The sequence below is a fragment of the Alosa pseudoharengus genome, unplaced genomic scaffold (assembly GCF_046254945.1).
Source record: "Alosa pseudoharengus isolate Yale_2024_CS ecotype anadromous, Long Island Sound unplaced genomic scaffold, YU_APseudo_1.1 YU_APseudo_1.1_scf_23, whole genome shotgun sequence".
Taxonomy (NCBI): domain Eukaryota; kingdom Metazoa; phylum Chordata; class Actinopteri; order Clupeiformes; family Clupeidae; genus Alosa; species Alosa pseudoharengus.
In genome coordinates, this window is record NW_027468685.1 from 32,099,337 (window position 1) to 32,127,020 (window position 27,684).

At 40.2% G+C, this 27,684-nt stretch overlaps 1 protein-coding gene across 6 annotated transcripts in view; it reads right to left on the reverse strand.

Annotated features, from left to right (window-relative positions):
- tmem79a (transmembrane protein 79a) overlaps window positions 1-27,684 on the reverse strand; it is a 58,348-nt gene that overhangs the window by 11,516 nt on the left and 19,148 nt on the right. The window contains exon 1 of one of the 6 annotated variants that reach the window (XM_076301067.1): window positions 27,472-27,550. The exons of the other annotated variants lie outside the window; for them this stretch is intronic. The gene's annotated coding sequence lies outside the window, so the exon portion shown is untranslated. Of the gene's footprint in view, window positions 1-27,471; window positions 27,551-27,684 lie in introns of those variants that run through there. 6 annotated transcript variants of the gene reach the window in all.

Here is a 27,684-nt window from a genome sequence, read left to right on the forward strand (position 1 = left end):
AGGGCGCAAGGCCCTATTGTTTTTGTAAGGATTATTAGGGCCCGAGCACCGAAGGGCGCAAGGCCCTATTGTTTTTGTAAGGATTATTATTATTATTATTATTATTAGGGCCCGAGCACCGAAGGGCGCAAGGCCCTATTGTTTTTGTAAGGATTATTATTATTAGGGCCCGAGCACCGAAGGGCGCAAGGCCCTATTGTTTTTGTAAGGATTATTATTATTATTATTATTATTATTCTTATTATTATTATTCTTCTTAAGGCCCGAGCACCGAAGGGCGCAAGGCCCTATTGTTTTTGTAAGGATTATTATTATTATTAGGGCCCGAGCACCGAAGGGCGCAAGGCCCTATTGTTTTTGTAAGGATTATTATTTTTCACTATTATTATTAGGGCCCGAGCACCGACGGTGCGCGAGGCCGGGACGGCCTTGCGCACCGAGAGGTGCGAAGCCCTATTGTTTTTGAAAGGATTATTATTATTATTAGGGCCCGAGCACCGAAGGGCGCAAGGCCCTATTGTTTTTGTAAGGATTATTAGGGCCCGAGCACCCGAAGGGCGCAAGGCCCTATTGTTTTTGTAAGGATTATTATTATTAGGGCCCGAGCACCGAAGGGCGCAAGGCCCTATTGTTTTTGTAAGGATTATTAGGGCCCGAGCACCGAAGGGCGCAAGGCCCTATTGTTTTTGTAAGGATTATTATTATTAGGGCCCGAGCACCGAAGGGCGCAAGGCCCTATTGTTTTTGTAAGGATTATTATTATTATTATTATTATTATTATTATTATTGTTATTGCTTTCCTGTTTTTGAGGTGGTTAACATGGTCGAAAATTCTTGAAATTTGGCACACACGTCAGGTGTCATGCATCGCAGTTAGGTACAAGAGCTTGACCCCGGGCGTGGCCCAGGGACTCGCTAGCGCCCCCTTAGGTGACTGATCCCGTGGTTGGCAAATATTTTGAGGTGGTTAACATAATCGAAAAGTCTTGAAATTTGGCACACACATCAAGTGTCACACAAAGCAGCTAGGTAAAAAAGCTTGGCCCCGGGTATGTCCCAGAGACTCGCTAGCGCCCCCTTACGCCCCCTTAGATGACTGATCCCGTGGTGGGCATATACTTTCAGCTACACACACCAAATTTGGTGGGTGTATGTAACTCCCAAAAACAAACAACTTTTGTATTAACATGCCATTAGCCACGCCCACAGGAAGTGAGGTAATTGAGAATTTGTGCGTTGTGGACATGATCAATTTTAACGTACTCCTCCTAGACGGTTGATCCGATTCATGTCAAAGTTGGTATACGTGACGTCGAGATGTTCCTGATTCTAAATTGTGAAGCCTTTTTTTGATATGTTGTAATTTGACGAAATGGCGAAATTATGAATTTTAATACCCTTCCACACAAGCAGTAAATGTGTCATAATTCATCGTGCATGGCTTGAAATGTTTAAAATTTAACAGGTCATTGAATACCATGTTAATGATAATATTCGCATGCCCATAACGCATGTTTGCTATAGCGCCACCAACTGGCAACAGAAAGAATGACAATTACACTGACTTCAGATGATCAATTTTAACATACTCCTCCTAGACGGTTTGTCAGATTCATTTGAAATTTGGCCAACATTATGCCAAGATGTCGCTGATGTTAAATTGTGAAGGGATTTTTGAATGTTGTAACATATTTGATATGATTTTAATATCTCACCACATAAACAGGAAATGTGTCACAAATCACAGTGCATTGAATGAATGGTCTGAAACTTCTCAGGTTAATAGATATCGTGATTATGATGATATCCAGACACCCAATGGGCCTGCCTGGCATAGCGCCACCACCTGGCCAAGCAGGAAATGTGCCAGAAATGGAAAATGCCTTAAGTGATTGATCTGAAACTTTATAAAATATTGGATATCATTATTGTGATGATATTCACATGTGTAATTCACAGGCCTAGCATAGCGCCACCATCTGGCCAAGCAGGAAATGTGCCAGAAATGTTCTATGCTTTGAATAAATGGTCTGAAACTTCTCAGGTTAATAGATATTATGATTATGATGATATCCAGACACCCAATGGGCCTGCCTGGCATAGCGCCACCACCTGGTCAAGCAGTAAATGTGCCAGAAATGGAAAATGCCTTAAGTGATTGATCTGAAAGTTTACAAACATTTTGGATATCATTATTGTGATGATATTTACATGTGTAATTTTCATGCCTAACATAGCGCCACCATCTGGCAAACCAAAAAGTGTATCAGAAATGTTCTTTGCTTAAAATGAATGGTCTGAAATTTCTCAGGTTAATATATATTATGATTATGATGACACCCAATGGGCCTGCCTTGCATTACGCCCCCACCTGGCCAAGCGAGTAAATGTGGCAGAAAATAAAATACAAAAACAAATAGCACACGCATCAAATATGTACATTTCACAAACGCACCACGTCGGTGCTTTGTTGGATTCCGACATGTCACGGGTTGCGGCCCGCAGGTGCTCGGGCCCGCCATTGCCGCTTGCGGCTATATTTATTATTATTATTGTTATTCCACTTTTTTGCTTTCCTGTTTTTGAGGTGGTTAACATGGTCGAAAATTCTTGAAATTTGGCACACACGTCAGGTGTCACGCAACGCAGTTAGGTACAAGAGCTTGACCTCGGGTGTGGCCCAGAGACTCGCTAGCGCCCCCTTAGGTGACTGATCCCGTGGTTGGCATATATTTTGAGGTGGTTAACATGGTCGAAAACGCATGAAATTTAGCACACACATCAAGTGGTACAGTGAATAGACAGGGATAAAAGCTTGGCACCGGGCGTTGCCCAGGAACTCCATAGCGCCCCCTTACGTCACAGTGACTTGTGGTTGGCATATAGTTTTAGATACACACACCAAATTTGGTAGGTGTATGTAACTCCCAAAAACAAACAACTTTTGTATTAACATGCCATTAGCCACGCCCACAGGAAGTGAGGTAATTGAGATTTTGTGCGTTGTGGACATGATCGATCCGATTCATGTCAAAGTTGGTATACATGACGCCGAGATGTTCCTGATGATAAATTGTGAAGCGTTTTTTTGATATGTTGTAATTTGACAAAATGGCGAAATTATTAATTTTAATACCCTTCCACATAAACAATAAATGTGTCATAATTCACCATGCATGGCTTGAAATGTTTTAAATTTCACAGGTCATGGAAGACCATGTTAATGATAATATTCACATGCCCATAATGCATGTTTGGCATAGCGCCACCAACTGGCAACAGAAAGAATGACAATTATACTGATGTCATATGATCAATTTGAACATACTCCTCCTAGACGGTTTGTCAGATTCATTTGAAATTTGGCAAACATTATGCCAAGATGTCGCTGATGTTAAATTGTGAAGGTATTTTTGAATGTTGTAATATATTTGATATGATTTTAATATCTCACCACATAAACAGGAAATGTGTCATAAATCACAGTGCATTGAATGAATGGTCTGAAACTTCTCAGGTTAATAGATATCATGATTATGATGATATCCAGACACCAAATGGGCCTGCCTGGCATAGCGCCACCACCTGGCCAAGCAGGAAATGTGCCAGAAATGGAAAATGCCTTAAGTGATTGATCTGAAACTTTATAAAATATTGGATATCATTATTGTGATGATATTCACATGCGTAATTCACAGGCCTAGCATAGCGCCACCTTCTGGCCAAGCCGGAAATGTGCCAGAAATGCTTTATGCTTTGAATAAATGGTCTGAAACTTCTCAGGTTAATAGATATTATGATTATGATGATATCCAGACACCCAATGGGCCTGCCTGGCATAGCGCCACCACCTGGTCAAGCAGGAAATGTGCCAGAAATGGACAATGCCTTAAGTGATTGATCTGAAAGTGTACAAACATTTTGGATATCATTATTGTGATGATATTCACATGTGTAATTTCAATGCCTAACATAGCGCCACCATCTGGCCAACCAAAAAGTGTATCAGAAATGTTCTTTGCTTAAAATGAATGGTCTGAAATTTCTCAGGTTAATGTATATTATGATTATGATGACACCCAATAGACCTGCCTGGCATTACGCCCCCACCTGGCCAAACGAGTAAATGTGGCAGAAAATAAAATACAAAAACAAATAGCACACAAATCAAATATGTACATTTCACAAACGCACCACGTCGGTGCTTTGTTGGATTCTGACATGTCACGGGTTGCGGCCCGCAGGTGCTCGGGCCCGCCATTGCCGCTTGCGGCTATATTTATTATTGTTATTCCACTTTTTTGCTTTCCTGTTTTTGAGGTGGTTAACATGGTCAAAAATTCTTGAAATTTGGCACACACGTCAGGTGTCACGCAACGCAGTTAGGTACAAGAGCTTGACCTCGGGTGTGGCCCAGAGACTCGCTAGCGCCCCCTTAGGTGACTGATCCCGTGGTTGGCATATATTTTGAGGTGGTTAACATGGTCGAAAACGCATGAAATTTGGCACACACATCAAGTGGTACAGTGAATAGACAGGGATAAAAGCTTGGCACCGGGCGTTGCCCAGGAACTCCATAGCGCCCCCTTATGTCACAGTGACTTGTGGTTGGCATATAGTTTTAGATACACACACCAAATTTGGTAGGTGTATGCAACTCCCAAAACCAAACGACTTTTGTATTAACATGCCATTAGCCACGCCCACAGGAAGTGAGGTAACTGAGAATTTGTGCGATGTGGACATGATCAATTTTAACGTACTCCTCCTAGACGGTTGATCCGATTCATGTTAAAGTTGGTATACATGACGCCGAGATGTTCCTGATTCTAAATTGTGAAGCCTTTTTTTGATATGTTGTAATTTGACGAAATGGCGAAATTATTAATTTTAATACAGTTCCACACAAACAATAAATGTGTCATAATTCACCATGCATGGCTTGAAATGTTTTACATTTCACAGGTCATTAAAGACCATGTTAATGATAATATTCACATGCCCATAATGCATGTTTGGCATAGCGCCACCAACTGGCAACAGAAAGAATGACAATTATACTGATGTCACATGATCAATTTGAACATACTCCTCCTAGACGGTTTGTCAGATTCATTTGAAATTTGGCAAATATTATGCCAAGATGTCGCTGATGTTAAATTGTGAAGGGATTTTTGATAACTTATATATTTGATATGATTTTAATATCTCACCACATAAACAGGAAATGTGTCATAAATCACAGTGCATTGAATGAATGGTGTGAAACTTCTCAGGTTAATAGATATCAAGATTATGATGATATCCAGACACCCAATGGGCCTGCCTGGCATAGCGCCACCACCTGGCCAAGCAGGAAATGTGCCAGAAATGGACAATGCCTTAAGTGATTGATCTGAAACTTTATAAAATATTGGATATCATTATTGTGATGATATTCACATGCGTAATTCACAGGCCTAGCATAGCGCCACCTTCTGGCCAAGCAGGAAATTTGCCAGAAATGCTCTATGCTTTGAATAAATGGTCTGAAACTTTTCAGGTTAATAGATATTATGATTATGATGATATCTAGATACCCAATGGGCCTGCCTGGCATAGCGCCACCACCTGGTCAAGCAGTAAATGTGCCAGAAATGGACAATGCTTTAAGTGATTGATCTGAAAGTTTACAAACATTTTGGATATCATTACTGTTATGATATTCACATGTGTAATTTTCATGCCTAACATAGCGCCACCATCTGGCCAACCAAAAAGTGTATCAGAAATGTTCTTTGCTTAAAATTAATGGTCTGCAATTTCTCAGGTAAATATGTATTATGATTATGATGACACCCAATGGGCCTGCCTTGCATTACGTCCCCACCTGGCCAAGCGAGTAAATGTGGCAGAAAATAAAATACAAAAACAAATAGCACACGCATCAAATATGTACATTTCACAAACGCACCACCTCGGTGCTTTGTTGGATTCCGACATGTCACGGGTTGCGGCCCGCAGGTGCTCGGGCCCGCCATTGCCGCTTGCGGCTATATTTATTATTATTATTGTTATTCTACTTTTTTGCTTTCCTGTTTTTGAGGTGGTTAACATGGTCAAAAACGCTTGAAATTTGGCACACACGTCAGGTGTCACGCATCGCAGTTAGGTACAAGTGCTTGACCCCGGGCGTGGTCCAGGGACTCGCTAGCGCCCCCTTAGGTGACTGATCCCGTGGTTGGCAAATATTTAGAGGTGGTTAACATAATCGAAAAGTCTTGAAATTTGGCACACACATCAGGTGTCACACAAAGTAGCTAGGTAAAAAAGCTTGGCCCCGGGTATGGCCCATAGACTCGCTAGCGCCCCCTTACGCCCCCTTAGATGACTGATCCCGTGGTGGGCATATACTTTCAGTTACAAACACCAAATTTGGTAGGTGTGTGTATCTCCCCAAGATGAACAACTTTCGTATGTACAATGCATTAGCCACGCCCACAGGAAGTGAGGTAATTGAGATTTTGTGCGTTGTGGACATGATACATTTTAACGTACTCCTCCTAGACGGTTGATCCGATTCATGTCAAAGTTGGTATACATGACGCCGAGATGTTCCTGATTCTAAATTGTGAAGCTTTTTTTTGATATGTTGTAATTTGACGAAATGGTGAAATTATTAAATTTAATCCCCTTCCACATAAACAATAAATGTGTCATAATTCACCATGCATGGCTTGGAATGTTTTAAATTTCACAGGTCATTGAAGGCCATGTTAATGATAATAGTCACATGGCAATAATGCATGTTTGGCATGGCGCCACCAACTGGCAACAGAAAGAATGACAATTACACTGATGTGACATGATCAATTTTAACATACTGCTCCTAGACGGTTTGTCAGATTCATGTGAAATTTAGCAAAGATTATGCCAAGATGTCGCTGATGTTAAATTGTGAAGGGATTTTTGATATTTTATATATTTGATATGATTTTAATATCTCACCACATAAAGAGGAAATGTGTCATAAATCACAGTGCATTGAATGAATGGTCTGAAACTTCTCAGGTTAATAGATATCATGATTATGATGATATCCAGACACCCAATGGGCCTGCCTGGCATAGCGCCACCACCTGGCCAAGCAGGAAATGTGCCAGAAATGGACAATGCCTTAAGTTATTGATCTAAAACTTTATAAAATATTGGATGTCATTATTGTGATGATATTCACATGCATAATTCACAGGCCTAGCATAGCGCCACCATCTGGCCAAGCCGGAAATATGCCAGAAATGCTCTATGCTTTGAATTAATGGTCTGAAACTTCTCAGGTTAATAGATATTATAATTATGATGATATCCAGAGACCCTATGGACCTGCCTGGCATAGCACCACCACCTGGCCAAGCAGGAAAATGTGCCAGAAATTGGTAATATTGGTTGATCTGAAACTTTGCAAAATATTGGATATCATTATTGTGATGATATTCACATGTGTAATTCAAATGCCTAATATAGCGCCACTATCTGGCCAAAAAGTGTATCAGAAATTTTCTTTCATTCGCAAATAAATGTGCCCTAAAATAACATGCAAAAACAAATAGCACACACATCAAATATGTACATTTTACAAATGCACCACGTCGGTGCTTTGTTGGATTCTGACATGTCACGGGTTGCGGCCCGCAGGTGCTCGGGCCCGCCATTGCCGCTTGCGGCTATATTTATTATTATATTAACTTTGTCTCAGAGCGTTTTCCTTTTTTGAGGTGGTTAACATGGTCGAAAACTCTTGAAATTTGGCACACATATCAGGTGTCATGCAAAGCAGTTAGGTACAAGAGCTTGGCCCTGGGCGTGGCTCAGGGACTCAGTAGCGCCCCCTTAGGTGATTGAGGCAGTGGTTGGCACATACTTTCATCTAGACGCATCAAATTCGGTAGGTATGTGTATCTCCCCAAGATGAACAACTTTCGTATGTACAATGCATTAGCCACGCCCAACAGGAAGTGAGGTATTTGGGATTTTGTGCGGACTAAAATGTGATGAATTGTGATGCCAGAAGACGTTCTTCCCATCGGTGAAAACGCATGAAATTTGGCACACACGTCAAGAGGTACCATGAATACACAGGGGAAAAGCCTTGGCACTGGGCTTGTCCCAGGAACTCCATAGCGCCCCCTTATGTCACTGTGACTTGTGGTTGGCATATAGTTTTAGATACACACACCAAATTTGGTGGGTGTGTGTAACTCCCAAAAACAATCAACTTTTGTATTAACATGCCATTAGCCACGCCCACAGGAAGTGAGGTAATTGGGATTTTGTGCATTGTGGACATGATCAATTTTAACGTACTCCTCCTAGACGATTGATCCGATTCATGTGAAAGTTGGTATACATGATGCCAATATGCTTCTGATTCTAAATAGTGAAGCTTTTTTTGATATGTTGTAATTTGACGAAATGGCGAAACTATGAATTTTAATACCGTTCCACGTTAACAATAAATGTGTCTTAATTCACCATGCATGGCTTGAAATGTTTTAAATTTCACAGGTCTTTGAATACCATGGTAGTGATGATATTCACATGCCCATAATGTATATTTGGCATAGCGCCACCACCTGGCAACAGAAAGAATGGCAATTACATTGATGTTACATGATCAATTTTAACATACTCCTCCTAGACGGTTTGTCGGATTCATGTGAAATTTGGCTAACATTATGCCAAGATGTTGCTGATGTTAAATTGCGAAGGGATTTTTGATATGTTGTAATATGTCATGATTTTAATATCTCACCATATAAACTGGAAATGTGTCATATAATCACAGTGCATTGAATGAATGGTCTGAAACTTCTCAGGTTAATAGATATTATGATTATGATGATATCCAGACACCCAATGGGCCTACCTGACATAGCGCCACCACCTGGCCAAGTAGGAAATGTGCCAGAAATGGACAATGCCTTAAGTGATTGCTCTGAAACTTTATAAAATATTGGATATCATTATTGTGATGATATTCACACATATAATTCACATGCCTAGCATAGCGCCACCATCTGGCCAAACAGGAAATATGCCAGAAATGCTCTATGCTTTGAATGAATGGTCTGAAACTTCTCAGGTTAATAGATATTATAATTATGATGATATCCAGAAACCCTATGGGCCTGCCTGGCATAGCGCCACCACCTGGCCAAGCAGGAAAATGTGCCAGAAATTGGTAATGCCTTTATTGGTTGATCTGAAACTTTACAAAATATTGGATATCATTATTGTGATGATATTCACATGTGTAATTCACATGCCTAATATAGCGCCACCATCTGGCCAAAAAGTGTATCAAAAATGTTCTTTGCTTAAAATGAATAATCTGAAATTTCTCAGGTTAATATATATTATGATTATGATGACACACAATGGGCCTGCCTTGCATATTGCCCCACCTGGCCAAGCAAGTAAATGTGCCAGAAAATAACATGCAAAAACAAATAACACACACATCAAATATGTACATTTTACAAATGCACCACGTCGGTGCTTTGATGGATTCTGAAATGTCATGGGTTGCGGCCCGCAGGTGCTCGGGCCCGCCATTGCCGCTTGCGGCTATATTTATTATTAGGGCCCGAGCACCGCGAAGCCCTATTGTTTTTGAAAGGATTATTATTATTATTATTATTATTTGTTCACCTTTTTGCTATTTTTGAGGTGGTTAGCATGGATGAAAAGTCTTGGAATTTGGCACACACATCTGGTATCCCAATGGCTACACAGGCATAAAGGCTTGGCCCCGGGCGTGGCCCAGGGACTCAGTAGCGCCCCCTTAGGTGATTGATCCAGTGGTTTGCACATACTTTCATCTAGACACACCAAATTCGGTAGGTGTGTGTATCTCCCCAAGATGAACAACTTTCGTATGTACAATGCATTAGCCACGCCCAACAGGAAGTGAGGTATTTGGGATTTTGTGCGGACTAAAATGTGATGAATTATGATGCCAAAAGAGGTGCTTCCCATCGGTGAAAACGCATGAAATTTGGCACATACGTCAAGAGGTACCGTGAATACACAGGGGAAAAGCCTTGGCACCGGGTGTTGCCCAGGAACTCCATAGCGCCCCCTTATGACACTGTGACTTGTGGTTGGCATATAGTTTTAGATACACACACCAAATTTGGTGGGTGTATGTAACTCTCAAAAACAAACAACTTTTGTATTAACATGCCATTAGCCACGCCCACAGGAAGTGAGGTAATTGAGATTTTGTGCGTTGTGGACATGATCAATTTTAACGTACTTATCCTAGACGGTTGATCTGATTCATGTCAAAGTTGGTATACATGACGCCGAGATGTTCCTGATTATAAATTGAGAAGCTTTTTTTTGATATGTTGTAATTTGACGAAATGGCGAAATTATTAATTTTAACACCCTTCCACATAAACAATAAATGTGTCATAATTCACCATGCACGGCTTGAAATGTTTTAAATTTCACAGGTCATTGAAGACCATGTTAATGATAATATTCACATGCCCATAATGTATGTTTGGCATAGCGCCACCAACTGGCAACAGAAAGAATGACAATTATACTGATGTCATATGATCAATTTGAACATACTCCTCCTAGACGGTTTGTCAGATTCATTTGAAATTTGGCAAATATTATGCCAAGATGTCGCTGATGTTAAATTGTGAAGGGATTTTTGATAAGTTATATATTTGATATGATTTTAATATCTCACCACATAAACAGGAAATGTGTCATAAATCACAGTGCATTGAATGAATAGTCTGAAACTTCTCAGGTTAATAGATATCATGATTATTATGATATCCAGACACCCAATGGGCCTGCCTGACATAGCGCCACCACCTGGCCAAGCAGGAAATGTGCCAGAAATGGACAATGCCTTAAGTGATTGATCTGAAACTTTATAAAATATCAGATATCATTATTGTGATGATATTCACATTCGTAATTCACAGGCCTAGCATAGCGCCACCATCTGGCCAAGCAGGAAATGTGCCAGAAATGCTCTTTGCTTTGAATAAATGGTCTGAAACTTCTCATGTTAATAGATATTATGATTATGATGATATCCAGACACCCAATTGGCCTGCCTGGCATAGCGCCACCACCTGGTCAAGCAGTAAATGTGCCAGAAATGGACAATGCCTTAAGTGATTGATCTGAACGTTTACAAACATTTTGGATATCATTATTGTGATGATATTCACATGTGTAATTTTCATGCCTAACATAGCGCCACCATCTGGCCAACCAAAAAGTGTATCAGAAATGTTCTTTGCTTAAAATGAATGGTCTGAAATTTCTCAGGTTAATATATATTATGATTATGATGACACCCAATGGGCCTGCCTTGCATTACGCCCCCACCTGGCCAAGCGAGTAAATGTGGCAGAAAATAAAATACAAAAACAACTACCACACGCATTAAATATGTACATTTCACAAACGCACCACGTCGGTGCTTTGTTGGATTCCGACATGTCACGGGTTGCGGCCCGCAGGTGCTCGGGCCCGCCATTGCCGCTTGCGGCTATATTTAGGGCCCGAGCACCGAAGGGCGCAAGGCCCTATTGTTTTTGTAAGGATTATTATTAGGGCCCGAGCACCGAAGGGCGCAAGGCCCTATTGTTTTTGTAAGGATTATTATTATTATTATTATTATTATTATTATTTTTCTATATTATTATTGTTATTCTACTTTTTCGCTTTCCTGTTTTTGAGGTGGTTAACATGGTCAAAAACTCTTGAAATTTGGCACACACGTCAGGTGTCACGCATCGCAGTTAGGTACAAGAGCTTGACCCCGGGCGTGGCCCAGGGACTCGCTAGCGCCCCCTAAGGTGACTGATCCTGTGGTTGGCAAATATTTTGAGGTGGTCAACATAATCGAAAAGTCTTGAAATTTGGCACACACATCAGGTGTCACACAAAGCAGCTAGGTAAAAAAACTTGGCCCCGGGTATGGCCCAGAGACTCGCTAGCGCCCCCTTACGCCCCCTTAGATGACTGATCCCGTGGTGGGCATATACTTTCAGCTACACACACCAAATTTGGTAGGTGTCTGTATCTCCCCAAGATGAACGACTTTCGTATGTACAATGCATTAGCCACGCCCAACAGGAAGTGAGGTATTTGGGATTTTGTGCAGACTAATATGTGATGAAATATGTGATGAATCATGATGCCAAAAGAGGTGCTTCTCATGGGCGAAAACGCATGAAATTTGGCACACACATCAAGTGATACAGTGAATAGACAGGGATAAAAGCTTGGCACCGGGCGTTGCCCAGGAACTCCATAGCGCCCCCTTATGTCACTGTGACTTGTGGTTGGCATATAGTTTTAGATACACACACCAAATTTGGTGGGTGTATGTAACTCCTAAAACCAAACAACTTTTGTATTAACATGTCATTAGCCACGCCCACAGGAAGTGAGGTAATTGAGATTTTGTGCGTTGTGGACATGATCAATTTTAACGTACTCCTCCTAGACGGTTGATCCGATTCATGTCAAAGTTGGTATACATGACACTGAGATGTTCCTGATTATAAATTGTGAAGCCTTTTTTTGATATGTTGTAATTTGACGAAATGGCGAAATTATTAATTTTAATACCCTTCCACATGAACAATAAATGTGTCATAATTCACCATGCATGGCTTGAAATGTTTTACATTTCACAGGTCATAAAAGACCATGTTAATGATAATATTCACATGCCCATAATGCATGTTTGGCATAGCGCCACCACCTGGCAACAGAAAGAATGACAATTATACTGATTTCATATGATCAATTTGAACATACTCCTCCTAGACGGTTTGTCAGATTCATTTGAAATTTGGCAAACATTATGCCAAGATGTCGCTGATGTTAAATTGTGAAGGGATTTTTGAATGTTGTAATATATTTTATATGATTTTAATATCTCACCACATAAACAGGAAATATGTCATAAATCACAGTGCATTGAATGAATGGTCTGAAACTTCTCAGGTTAATAGATATCGTGATTATGATGATATCCAGACACCCAATGGGCCTGCCTGGCATAGCGCCATCACCTGGCCAAGCAGGAAATGTGCCAGAAATGGACACTGCCTTAAGTGATTGATCTGAAACTTTATAAAATATTGGATATCATTATTGTGATGATATTCACATGCGTAATTCACAGGCCTAGCATAGCGCCACCTTCTGGCCAAGCAGGAAATGTGCCAGAAATGCTCTATGCTTTGAATAAATGGTCTGAAACTTCTCAGGTTAATAGATATTATGATTATGATGATATCCAGACACCCAATGGGCCTGCCTGGCATAGCGCCACCACCTGGTCAAGCAGGAAATGTGCCAGAAATGGACAATGCCTTAAGTGATTGATCTGAAAGTTTACACAAATTTTGGATATCATTATTGTGATGATATTCACATGTCTAATTTCCATGTCTAACATAGCGCCACCATCTGGCCAACCAAAAAGTGTATCAGAAATGTTCTTTGCTTAAAATGAATGGTCTGAAATTTCTCAGGTTAATATATATTATGATTATGATGACACCCAATGGGCCTGCCTTGCATTGCGCCCCCACCTGGCCAAGCAAGTACATGTGGCAGAAAATAAAATACAAAAACAAATAGCACATGCATCAAATATGTACATTTCACAAATGAACCACGTCGGTGCTTTGTTGGATTCCGACATGTCACGGCTTGCGGCCCGCAGGTGCTCGGGCCCGCCATTGCCGCTTGCGGCTATATTTATTATTATTATTGTTATTTCACTTTTTTGCTTTCCTGTTTTTGAGGTGGTTAACATGGTCGAAACTTCTTGAAATTTGGCACACGCGTCAGGTGTCATGCATCGCAGTTAGGTACAAGAGCTTGACCCCGGGCGTGGCCCAGGGACTCGCTAGCGCCTCCTTAGGTGACTGATCGATCCTGTGGTTGGCAAATATTTTGAGGTGGTTAACATAGTCAAAAACGCATGAAATTTAGCACACACATCAAGTGGTACAGTGAATAGACAGGGATAAAAGCTTGGCACCGGGCGTTGCCCAGGAACTCCATAGCGCCCCCTTACGTCACAGTGACTTGTGGTTGGCATATAGTTTTAGATACACACACCAAATTTGGTGGGTGTATGTAACTCCCAAAAACAAACAACTTTTGTATTAACATGCCATTAGCCACGCCCACAGGAAGTGAGGTAATTGAGATTTTGTGCGTTGTGGACATGATCAATTTTAACGTACTCCTCCTAGACGGTTGATCCGATTCATGTCAAAGTTGGTATACATGATGCCGAGATGTTCCTGGTTATAAATTGTGAAGTTTTTTTTTGATATGTTGTAATTTGACGAAATGGCGAAATTATTAATTTTAATACCCTTCCACATAAACAATAAATGTGTCATAATTCACCATGCATGGCTTGAAATGTTTTAAATTTCACAGGTCATTGAAGACCATATTAATGATAATATTCACATGCCCATAATGCATGTTTGACATAGCGCCACCAACTGGCAACAGAAAGAATGACAATTATACTGATGTCACATGATCAATTTGAACATACTCCTCCAAGACGGTTTGTCAGATTCATTTGAAATTTGGCAAACATTATGCCAAGATGTCGCTGATGTTAAATTGTGAATGGATTTTGGAATGTTGTAATATATTTGATATGATTTTAATATCTCACCACATAAACAGGAAATGTGTCATAAATCACAGTGCATTGAATGAATGGTCTGAAACTTCTCAGGTTAATAGATATCGTGATTATGATGATATCCAGACACCCAATGGGCCTGTCTGGCATAGCGCCACCACCTGGCCAAGCAGGAAATGTGCCAGAAATGGACAATGCCTTAAGTGATTGATCTGAAACTTTATAAAATATTGGATATCATTATTGTGATGATATTCACGTGCGTAATTCACAGGCCTAGCATAGCGCCACCTTCTGGCCAAGCAGGAAATATGCCAGAAATGCTCTATGCTTTGAATAAATGGTCTGAAACTTTTCAGGTTAATAGATATTATTATTATGATGATATCCAGACACCCAATGGGCCTGCCTGGCATAGCGCCACCACCTGGTCAAGCAGTAAATGTGCCAGAAATGGACAATGCCTTAAGTGATTGATCTGAAAGTTTACAAACATTTTGGATATCATTATTGTGATGATATTCACATGTGTAATTTTCATGCCTAACATAGTGCCACCATCTGGCCAACCAAAAAGTGTATCAGAAATGTTCTTTGCTTAAAATGAATGGTCTGAAATTTCTCAGGTTAATATATATTATGATTATGATGACACCCAATGGGCCTGCCTTGCATTACGCCCCCACCTGGCCAAGCGAGTAATTGTGGCAGAAAATAAAATACAAAAACAACTAGCACACGCATTAAATATGTACATTTCACAAACGCACCACGTCGGTGCTTTGTTGGATTCCGACATGTCACGGGTTGCGGCCCGCAGGTGCTCGGGCCCGCCATCGCCGCTTGCGGCTATATTTATTATTATTTTTCACTATTATTATTGTTATTCCACTTTTTTGCTTTCCTGTTTTTGAGGTGGTTAACATGGTTGAAAACTCTTGAAATTTGGCACACACGTCAGGTGTCACGCATCGCTGTTAGGTACAAGAGCTTGACCCCGGGCGTGGCCCAGGGACTCGCTAGCGCCCCCTTAGGTGACTGATCCCATGGTTGGCAAATATTTTGAGGTGGTTAACATAATCGAAAAGTCTTGAAATTTGGCACACACATCAGGTGTCACTCAAAGCAGCTAGGTAAAAAAGCTTCGCCCCGGGTATGGCCCAGAGGCTCGCTAGCGCCCCCTTATGCCTCCTTAGATGACTGATCCCGTGGTGGGCATATACTTTCAGCTACACACACCAAATTTGGTAGGTGTCTGTATCTCCCCAAGATGAACAACTTTCGTATGTACAATGCATTAGCCACGCCCAACAGGAAGTGAGGTATTTGGGATTTTGTGCAGACTAATATGTGATGAAATATGTGATGAATCATGATGCCAAAGGAGGTGCTTCCCATGGGTGAAAACGCATGAAATTTGGCACACACATCAAGTGATACAGTGAATAGACAGGGATAAAAGCTTGGCACCGGGCGTTGCCCAGGAACTCCATAGCGCCCCCTTATGTCACTGTGACTTGTGGTTGGCATATAGTTTTAGATACACACACCAAATTTGGTGGGTGTATGTAACTCCCAAAAACAAACAACTTTTGTATTAACATGCCATTAGCCACGCCCACAGGAAGTGAGGTAATTGACATTTTGTGCGTTGTGGACATGATCAATTTTAACGTACTCCTCCTAGACGGTTGATCCGATTCATGTCAAAGTTGGTATACATGACGCCGAGATGTTCCTGATTATAAATTGTGAAGCCTTTTTTTGATATGTTGTAATTTGACGAAATGGCGAAATTATTAATTTTAATACCCTTCCACATAAGCAATAAATGTGTCATAATTCACCATGCATGGCTTGAAATGTTTTAAATTTCACAGGTCATTGAAGACCATGTTAATGATAATATTTACATGCCCATAATTCATGTTTGGCATAGCGCCACCACCTGGCAACAGAAAAAATGGCAATTATACTGATGTCACATGGTCAATTTTAACATACTCCTCCTAGACAATTTGTCAGATTCATGTGAAATTTGGCAAATATGATGCCAAGATGTCGCTGATGTTAAATTGTGAAGGGATTTTTGATAAGTTATATATTTGATATGATTTTAATATCTCACCACATAAACAGGAAATGTGTCAAAAATCACAGTGCATTGAATCAATGGTCTGAAACTTCTCAGGTTAATAGATATCATGATTATGATGATATCCAGACACCCAATGGGCCTGCCTGGCATAGCGCCACCACCTGGCCAAGCAGGAAATGTGGCAGAAATGGACAAAGCCTTAAGTGATTGATCTGAAACTTTATAAAATATCAGATATCATTATTGTGATGATATTCACATTCGTAATTCACAGGCCTAGTATAGCGCCACCATCTGGCCAAGCAGGAAATGTGCTAGAAATGCTCTATGCTTTGAATAAATGGTCTGAAACTTCTCATGTTAATAGATATTATGATTATGATGATATCCAGACACCCAATGGGCCTGCCTGGCATAGCGCCACCACCTGGTCAAGCAGGAAATGTGCCAGAAATGGACAATGCCTTAAGTGATTGATCTGAAAGTTTACAAACATTTTGGATATCATTCTTGTGATGATATTCACATGTGTAATATTCATGCCTAACATAGCGCCACCATCTGGCCAACCAAAAAGTGTATCAGAAATGTTCTTTGCTTAAAATGAATGGTCTGAAATTTCTCAGGTTAATATATATTATGATTATGATGACACCCAATGGGCCTGCCTTGCATTACGCCCCCACCTGGCCAAGCGAGTAAATGTGGCAGAAAATAAAATACAAAAGCAAATAGCCCACGCATCAAAAATGTACATTTCACAAACGCACTACGTCGGTGCTTTGTTGGATTCCGACATGTCACGGGTTGCGGCCCGCAGGTGCTCGGGCCCGCCATTGCCGCTTGCGGCTATATTTTATTATTGTTATTCTACTTTTTTGCTTTCCTGTTTTTGAGGTGGTTAAGATGGGTGAAAAGTCTTGAAATTTGCCACACACGTCAGGTGTCACGCAACGCAGTTAGGTACAAGAGCGTGACCCTGGGCGTGGCCCAGGGACTCGCTAGCGCCCCCTTAGGTGACTGATCCCGTGGTTGGCAAATATTTTGAGGTGGTTAACATAATCGAAAAGTCTTGAAATTTGGCACACAAATCAGGTGTCAAACAAAGCAGCTAGGTAAAAAAGCTTGGCCCCGGGCATGGCCCAGAGACTCGCTAGCGCCCCCTTACGCCCCCTTAGATGACTGATCCCGTGGTGGGCATATACTTTCAGCTACACACACCAAATTTGGTAGGTGTTTGTATCTCCCCAAGATGAACAACTTTCGTATGTACAATGCATTAGCCACACCCAACAGGAAGTGAGGTATTTGGGATTTTGTGCAGACTAATATGTGATGAAATATGTGATGAATCATGATGCCAAAGGAGGTGCTTGCCATGGGTGAAAACGCATGAAATTTGGCACACACATCAAGTGATACAGTGAATAGACAAGGATAAAAGCTTGGCACCGGGCGTTGCCCAGGAACTCCATAGCGCCCCCTTATGTCACTGTGACTTGTGGTTGGCATATAGTTTTAGATACACACACCAAATTTGGTGGGTGTATGTACCTCCCAAAAAAAGGGAGTATTATGCCAAGATGTCGCTGATGTTAAATTGTGAAGGGATTTTTGATAAGTTATATATTTGATATGATTTTAATATCTCACCACATAAACAGGAAATGTGTCATAAATCACAATGCATTGAATGAATGGTCTGAAACTTCTCAGGTTAATAGATATCATGATTATGATGATATCCAGACACCCAATGGGCCTGCCTGGCATAGCGCCACCACCTGGCCAAGCAGGAAATGTGCCAGAAATGGACAATGCCTTAAGTGATTGATCTGAAACTTTATAAAATATCGGATATCATTATTGTGATGATATTCACATTCGTAATTCACAGGCCTAGCATAGCGCCACCATCTGGCCAAGCAAGAAATGTGCCAGAAATGTTCTATGCTTTGAATGAATGGTCTGAAACTTCTCAGGTTAATAGATATTATGATTATGATGATATCCAGACACCCAATGAGCCTGCCTGGCATAGCGCCACCACCTGGCCAAGCAGGAACGTGTGGCAGAAATTGGCAATGCCTTTATTGGTTGATCTGAAACTTTACAAAATATTGGATATCATTATTGTGATGATATTCACATGTGTAATTCACATGCATAGCATAGCGCCACCATCTGGCCAAGCAGGAAATGTGCCAAAAATGTTCAATGCTTTAACTGATTTATCTGAAATTTTACACAAAATTAGATATCATGATGATGAAATTCATATGTCTTATTAACATGCCTTACATAGCGCCACCAATTGGCAAGATAAGGAATGTGTTTTTTCCACATCTGTTGGATATCACAATCAGATGCATCAGATTAATCAGATTAGCACACACATCAAATATGTACATTTCACAAGCGCACCACGTCGGTGCTTTGTTGGGTTCCGAAATGTCAAGGGTTGCGGCCCGCAGGTGCTCGGGCCCGCCATTGCCGCTTGCGGCTATATTTATTATTATTATTATATTAACTTTGTCTCAGAGCGTTTTCCTTTTTTGAGGTGGTTAACATGGTCAAAAACTCTCGAAATGTGGCACACACATCAGGTGTCACGCAAAGCAGTTAGGTACAAGAGTTTGACCCTGGGCGTGGCCCAGGGACTCGCTAGCGCCCCCTTAGGTGACTGATCCCGTTGTTGCCAAATATTTTGCGGTGGTTAACATAATCGAAAAGTCTTGAAATTTGGCACACACATCAGGTGTCACACAAAGCAGCTAGGTAAAAAAGCTTGGCCCCGGGTATGGCCCAGAGACTCGCTAGCGCCCCCTTATGCCCCCTTAGATAACTGATCCCGTGGTGGGCATATACTTTCAGCTACACACACCAAATTTGGTAGGTGTCTGTATCTCCGCAAGATGAACAACTTTCCTATGCACAATGCATTAGCCACGCCCAACAGGAAGTGAGATATTTGGGATTTTGTGCAGACTAATAGGTCATGAAATATGTGCTGAACTGTGATCCCAAAAAAGATGCTTCCCATGGGTGAAAACGCATGAAAATTGGCACAGACATCAAGTGGTACAGTGCATAGACAGGGACAAAAGCTTGGCACCGGGCGTTGTCCAGGAACTCCATAGCGCCCCCTTATGTCACTGTGACTTGTGGTTGGCATATAGTTTTAGATACACACACCAAATTTGGTGGGTGCATGTAACTCCCAGAAACAATCAACTTTTGTATTAACATGCCATTAGCCACGCCCACAGGAAATGAGGTAATTGGGATTTTGTGCGTTGTGGACACGACCAATTTTAATGTACTCCTCCTAGACGGTTGATCCGATTCATGTGAAAGTCGGTATACATGATGCCAATATGCTTCTGATTCTAAATTATGAAGCTTTTTTTGATATGTTGTAATTTGACGAAATGGCGAAACTATGAATTTTAATACCCTTCCACATAAACAATAAATGTGTCTTAATTCACCATGCATGGCTTGAAATGTTTTAAATTTCACAGGTTATTGAATACCATGGTAATGACAATATTCACAAGCCCATAATCCATATTTCGCATAGCGCCACCCACTGGCAACAAAAAGAATGACAAGAACACTGATGCCACATGATAGATTTGAATGTACTCCTCCTAGACGGTTTGTCAGATTCATGTGAAATTTGACAAATATGATGGCAAGACGACGCTCATGTTAAATTGTGAAGGGATTTTTGATATGTTGTAATATGTTATGATTATAATATCTTGCACATAAACAGGAAATGTGTCATAAAGTCAAAGTGCATTGAATGAACAGTCTGAAACTTCTCAGGTTCATAGATATTATGATTATGAGAATAATCAAAAACCCTATTGGCCTACCTGGCATAGCGCCACCACCTGGCCAAACAGGAAATGTGTCAGAATGGGCAATGCCTTAAGTGATTGATCTGAAACTTTATAAAATATTGGATATCATTATTGTGATGATATTAACATGCGTAATTCACAGGCCTAGCATAGCGCCACCATCTGGCCAAGCAGGAAATGTGCCAGAAATGCTCTATGCTTTGAATAAATGGTCTGAAACTTCTCAGGTTAATAGATATTATGATTATGATGATATCCAGACACCCAATGGGCCTGCCTGGCATAGCGCCACCACCTGGTCAAGCAGGAAATGTGCCAGAAATGGACAATACCTTAAGTGATTGATCTGAAAGTTTACAAACATTTTGGATATCATTATTGTGATGATATTCACATGTGTAATTTCAATGCCTAACATAGCGCCACCATTTGGCCAACCAAAAAGTGTATCAGAAATGTTCTTTGCTTAAAATGAATGGTCTGAAATTTCTCAGGTTAATATATATTATGATTATGATGACACCTAATGGGCCTGCCTTGCATTAAGCCCCCACCTGGCCAAGCGAGTACATGTGGCAGAAAATAAAATGCAAATAGCCCACGCATCAAATATGTACATTTCACAAATGCACCACGTCGGTGCTTTGTTGGATTCCGACATGTCACGGGTTGCGGCCCGCCATTGCCGCTTGCGGCTATATTTATTATTATTATTGTTATTATACTAGTTTAATCCAGGCTTAGTCACTTATCTCACTTTTTGAGATAGGAGTAGTCTATGACATGGCTATGTCTAAAGCAAAACAGGTGCTTGAGGTTCTAACAAAGTTATCAGCAAAACTCTGTTCAAAGTTCATATTTCAGTGTCACTCTGGGTCTGCCTATTACTGATTGACCAGCCACTCCCTAAATGATAGGTTAGGCCACTTGTGTTGGGTGTAGTCTAATAAGTTGTACAGTCAGGGGCACAGGAGGTGCGGGATACGCAGGGGATTTCTCCCTCGCTGTTTTGAAGAGAAAGCAATCATCCCCCTCAGTTTTGATGAGGAAAGAAATAGCCTATAGGCTATGCCAAATAAAACTAATAGCATCACATCCCAACCAGTGCCATGTAGAGAGACCATTAGTGCTGCTAATAACAACTGGATATTTAGAATGTTAAATGTCTAAAATAATTTTGCCTACTGTAACAACCCATCACAAACTTCTATGGTCATTGCCCACCTCTCTAGTTTTGTCTTCTGCTTTGTCCATGTACCTTGTCTCTTTGTTATGTACCCAGGGCATGAAATTGGCACCCGCCCACACGCCAAATGCGGGTAACTTTTGTGATTGGCGGGTGAAACTGTCAATCTACCTGCCACGTTGGCGGGTAGCCAGTAAGACAACACAACACTGAGCAAGGAGATGCACTGTCGGGATTGCCGTAGGAAATGTACGCTTTACTCCGCTACATTTTCAATTGCCTTTCGTTACGAAAACAAGTTTATTATTGGAGAAAGTATCTCAAGGGAGAAAAGAGCACCTCTCCCCGGTACACAACGGCGTGGGAGAAAAGAAACAGGGCTTCAGAAAGCATTGCTAAGTTTCCCCGCGATTATAAAAGTAATGGCTGGCCTATGTAGCCTACTACACAGAAGTAGATGTTCTATAGCTAACAACTCAGTTAACGCAATGACGTCCTGCCAGTTGCTGCATCTTCTGGTGAGGCTGCCAGAGTGCCAACGAGACTAGGTATGACATGACACGGAAACTTCCACATATATTCATTTCTGGCCAGCATCGTTCAACAAGCACATTGGACAAGGAAAGTAGGCCTACAACTTAATTTACAAGCAAAGCAAATGCACTGGAAATCGAGCATACAAGTTAGAAAAAAGCCTGCATTCATTTATAGCTTCAATGTTGCAGGACATGACATGAGACGGTCAGCTGAGAAAACAGATAGCTTGCTCTGTCGCTCTGCCCGAGTGGATATTAGGCTATTATAGCCTAAATATAGGTCTAATATAGCCATTGTTTTTAGGTTACATTGTCTGTATGGTTAAGTTATAACCAGACTTCTAGCAATGCAAAGCAGAAGAATCAGCTGCAATGTATTGGAAGACTGCTTTTCAATCCACGTAATGCTTATTCTGGCTATGACAAAGTATATTAAATAAAATATATTTGAATTGGGCTTTTAAAATATGTTTGACTATATGATTAGCCTACAGAGGAGGAGAAAAGCAAATAGGCATGAAGGATACTTTTGTATCCCTTTAAAGGTCCATCAAAAATATAAAAATGTAGGCCTACAAAAAAGTAACTTGTTAGGCCTACTTGAGTAATTTATTAACAAAGTACTTTTTTACTTTTACTTGAGTACTGTAATGTGTATTCTGTACAAGTTCAAGAACCATTCTTATGCATTTTCTGAGTCGTTCACCTTTATTTTGGGCACAAAATAATTTTGGCTGGTAAAAAACCACTGTGGCAGGTGGATTTCAAAATTCACCTGCCACAGTGGTTGGTGGCCAAAAAAGTTAACTTCAGGCCCTGTATGTACCTATGTGAAAACTGTAAGGCATCTTTGAGTGTCTTGAAAAGCTCTATAGAAATGTATTATTATTACAGTGCATGAAAATGCACTGTACTGTTCTTCCTAGGCTTCTTCTTCTTCTTCTTCTTCTAACGCATTTAATGCAGCTTCAACCGTTTAACGTAGAAACTTCATTCAAACTATGTTACGTAGGTCTTACTTAGGACACCCGGGCAATGTATTTTTCAACTTTGTAACTTTTATACTTTTTAAACTATTAATTAAAAACTGTTCAAAATTTCCCCATAGACTTAACATGGGCTGATGACATCATAATAGAGCCGTTAAGCAATTAGAATCCTATGGCAGGTGTTCTACTAAAACTACTAAAAATGATTAGCTAAGTTAGCTAAGTAACATGGTTAGCATAGTTAGCATGCTAGCATGTTAGCATGCTATTTAGCATTTTTAACAAAACTGCTAAAAATGATTAGCTAAGTTAGCTAAGTAACATGGTTAGCATAGTTAGCATGCTAACATGTTAGCATGTTAATTAGCATTTTTTAACATAACTGTTAAAAATGATTAGCGAAGTTAGCTAAGTCACATGGTGAGCATAGTTAGCATGCTAGTTAGCATAACTAATAAAAATTATTAGCTAGATTAGCTAAGTCATATGGTTAGCATAGTTAACATTTTAACATTGTTAGCATGCTAGTTAGCATAGTAACTTGGTTAGCATTATTATCTTTGTTAACATAGTTAGCATAACTGCTAGCTAACATTGGAGCCATTCCAACTGTTAGTTATCGTCAACTATCTGCCTAAATAATTTAACCATTTCAATTATCAACCTATTTAACTGTTCAGTCATTCCAACTATATTAAACCTTATCTACCAAGCAAATAATTTAACCATATGAACTCATCATATTTTTGCATTTTCATGCACTATATTTCCTTCAGGAAATGCTTTTCTAGTTATTATTATTGACCTTGATTATTACTATTATTATTATTATTATACCTGCTTCTGCAATCTGTCTCCTGTTCACCCCAATTAGACATATTTTAAACTACATATAAACCAAACCTACTACTAATACTCCACTCATTTTCACTACTGCATTTTATTATCTGGATCTTCACAATGCTAATAGAACGCTTCATTGACTTGAATGGGATTTCCCAATGTTCTACCGGTCAATTATATTCATGTAATTATAGCTGAAAACATATAATGACCGCTGTCAATGGCACTCACTCTGCAAGTAGTCCGGTCACTTCTAGCAAGGGAACTTCATTCAAAGGTGAAAGCAGACGGTTGATCAGCTGTTCTAAAAAATGTTTGATTCATGTTCAGCGTGTGTTGTGAAGTGTTCGTTTCTCAGCAAAAGCCACAACGAAAAGGTAACAAATAAATGTAAAGAGACGCATCATGTGAAGTCATGTGTTTCTTGTGTTGGCAAGTAGCTGGATAATAAACAGGATAATGTATGGAAAGCTGTCATTATCAGGAAAATAAGTTCCTACAGGGCGAAGCAAGTCCGGTTCGCCCTGTCGGGACTCATTTTCCCGAAAATGACTGGCATTCTATACATTATCCCTTACGTAATAATCATATAAAAGATATAACCAAAGATCCTTAATATACTTATATCAACCGTCTCTGATATAACTCTTACATCACTTTTAAGTTCTAAAACAGAATGTCCATTTTAACTCTCATGACAGTGTATGAAACGCACACAGATGCGCATATTCATGAGCCAAATTTTCATGAATGCGAACGAGCTGAATGGAAACCAGCATATGATTTTGTTGCTGTTCAGGGCCCTTGTGGATATCAATTTGTACAAGTCTAGAATGTGTCTTTGTATAGCAGGGGTTCCCAACCTTTTTTGGCAGGTGACCCCATTTTATTTCACAAAAAGTTGGCACCAATCATTCACAACATCTTTGTTGTAACATACAGTCGAGACCAGTACTTTGATTTTCCCTAGCAATCTAATTAGTTTGGCTAACTTTGCACTTCTGGATGTTTTGCTAGTTTGTTTGGAACGTTGATTAAGCATAATTATATCAATCAAACATCTCATGCGGGCTGTCTAGGTTTATTTTTATGTATCCAGATTGTAATGAAGGATCCAATTAGTTACTTATTATTAGTTACTTATGTTATTTTTTATTTAATGTATGTATATTTTAATGTAATGTACTGGTCAATTGTAACATATCCAGTATCTCAGGTGACCCCATTTGAATTTCAGGCGACCCCACATGGAGTCCCGACTCCAAGGTTGGGAAACAATGTTGTATAGCTTGATAACGGATAGGAACTCCTGAGTGAAGCCCCAAACATGCATATTTTCTAGACAAACGCATAGTCTACTGCCCATGGCCCATCATTATGGAATCCGTGAGAAAAACCTGTCTGCTGAGCTCTATACCAGACCTGCCGGCTACTGGAACTAAAGAAACGATCATGGAAAATTCAAGGCGAACAGATTTTTTTTGGAAATATATGTTTGCGAATTTGAACGCCCCTATGGCTCTTTCAAGGCATGTGAAAATAAGGTTAAAGGTTCCATGTGTTCAGCACCCATTGGCTGAATCAGATCACTTATCTCTTTTGTTATCAGTTTTGTTTCTTAATAATGATTTTATTTTGTAACTGATTATAGTTTTCATACGATAAAAAAGAGAAATAAACCACTAATTTATTATAGGTGCTATGGCTACTCCAAGGGTAGTTATAGCGCTGCCCATGTTCTAAAACATTTACTTCAGATATCTTTTAGAATCCCTACCCCACACTGATATGTTCAGGTAAAATTGGATAAGAATGATGGTTAAATTGACATCAAATGATTTAGGTTAACTGAAGAACTATATTTAATGTTTGTGTCTAAAATGGTTTAATCTATTTTGTCAGTTCAGTCATTAAATCAGTGGCACTGTGTGTGCATGTTGTATTACATTATGCAAGTGTGTGCTTGCGTGCCATTGAGCATTCCAAAACCCATATTGGCTAATAGTGTAGCCTTGCACGTTGTGCATAACGCCCCTTAGCTGTTCTATAATCAGTGTAAACTCTGACCAAGAATCACTCTATTATCAGAAGTACAGGTATAAGTATATACTCTTTTGATCCTGTGAGGGAAATTTGGTCTCTGCATTTATCCCAATCCGTGAATTAGTGAAACACACTCAGCACACAGTGAACACACACAGTGAGGTGAAGCACACACTAATCCCGGCGCAGTGAGTTGTAACTGCAACAACAGCGGCCTCAGGGAGCAGTGAGGGGTTAGGTGCCTTGTTCAAGGGCACTTCAGCCGTGCCTACTGGTCGGGGTTCGAACCGGCAACCCTCCGGTAACAAGTCCGAAGCGCTAACCAGTAGGCCACAGCTGCCCCCACAGGTGGGTCTAAAAAAATAGAATAACGTTTTTTTCCCCCGTATATTTAAAAAAAATCACATCAATCAATTACATCAATCATGTCAATCTTTCACATATTCTAGATTAGATGTATATGTATCTATATTTCAAGCCATTTTTTTGTTTTAATGCCATTTTGTCTTGATAATTACTGCTTACAGTTAATGAAAACTAAAAATCTGTGTCTCAAAATATTACAACACAAAGGATATTATACAGAAGTGTCAACCTTTTGAAAAGAAATGAACTAATCTGGCTGATCTAAAATAGAACATTTACACACTCAATACTTGGTCGAGCTGTTTTTGCACAAATTACTACATCATTGTGGCATGGTATGGAGGCAATCAGCATGTGGCACTGGTAAAGTGTTATGGAAGGTTGCTTTGATAGCGGCCTTAAGGTCATCTGTATTGTTGGTTTTGGTGGCTCATTTATTTCCTCTTGATAATACCTCATAGATTCTCTATGGGGTTCAGGTCAGATGAGTTGTCTGGCACAACACAGTAATACCATGATCAACAAACTATTTACTAGCAGTTTTGGCACTATGGGTAGATACTGAGTCCTGCTGGAAAAGCTTATCAGCAGATGGAAGCATGACGTGCTCTAAAATCTCTTGGTAGAAGGCTGCATTGAATCTGGACTTGATAAAGCACAGTAGACCAACACCAGCAGATGAAATGGCACCCTAGATCATCACTGACTGTGGAAACATCAAACTGGACTTCAAGCAACTAAATTTGTTTTTATGTGAAAAGGAGAGTTTGGACCTGAACAGCGGTCCAGTTCGGTCTCTCCTTTGCCCAAGTAAAACACTCTAACCTTGTCTGCTGTCGTCAGGAATGGCTTGAGACTATGAATGTGCCACTTGTAGCCCATTTCCTGGACACGTCTGTGCATGGTGGCTCTTGATGCAGACTCCAGCCTTTTTTGAGCTGTAAGCCCTAATCAACACTAAAACAAAAAATGGCTTCAAATATTAAACTCTATAAGTAATGAATCTAGAATTTATGAAAGATTCATGTTTTTATATAA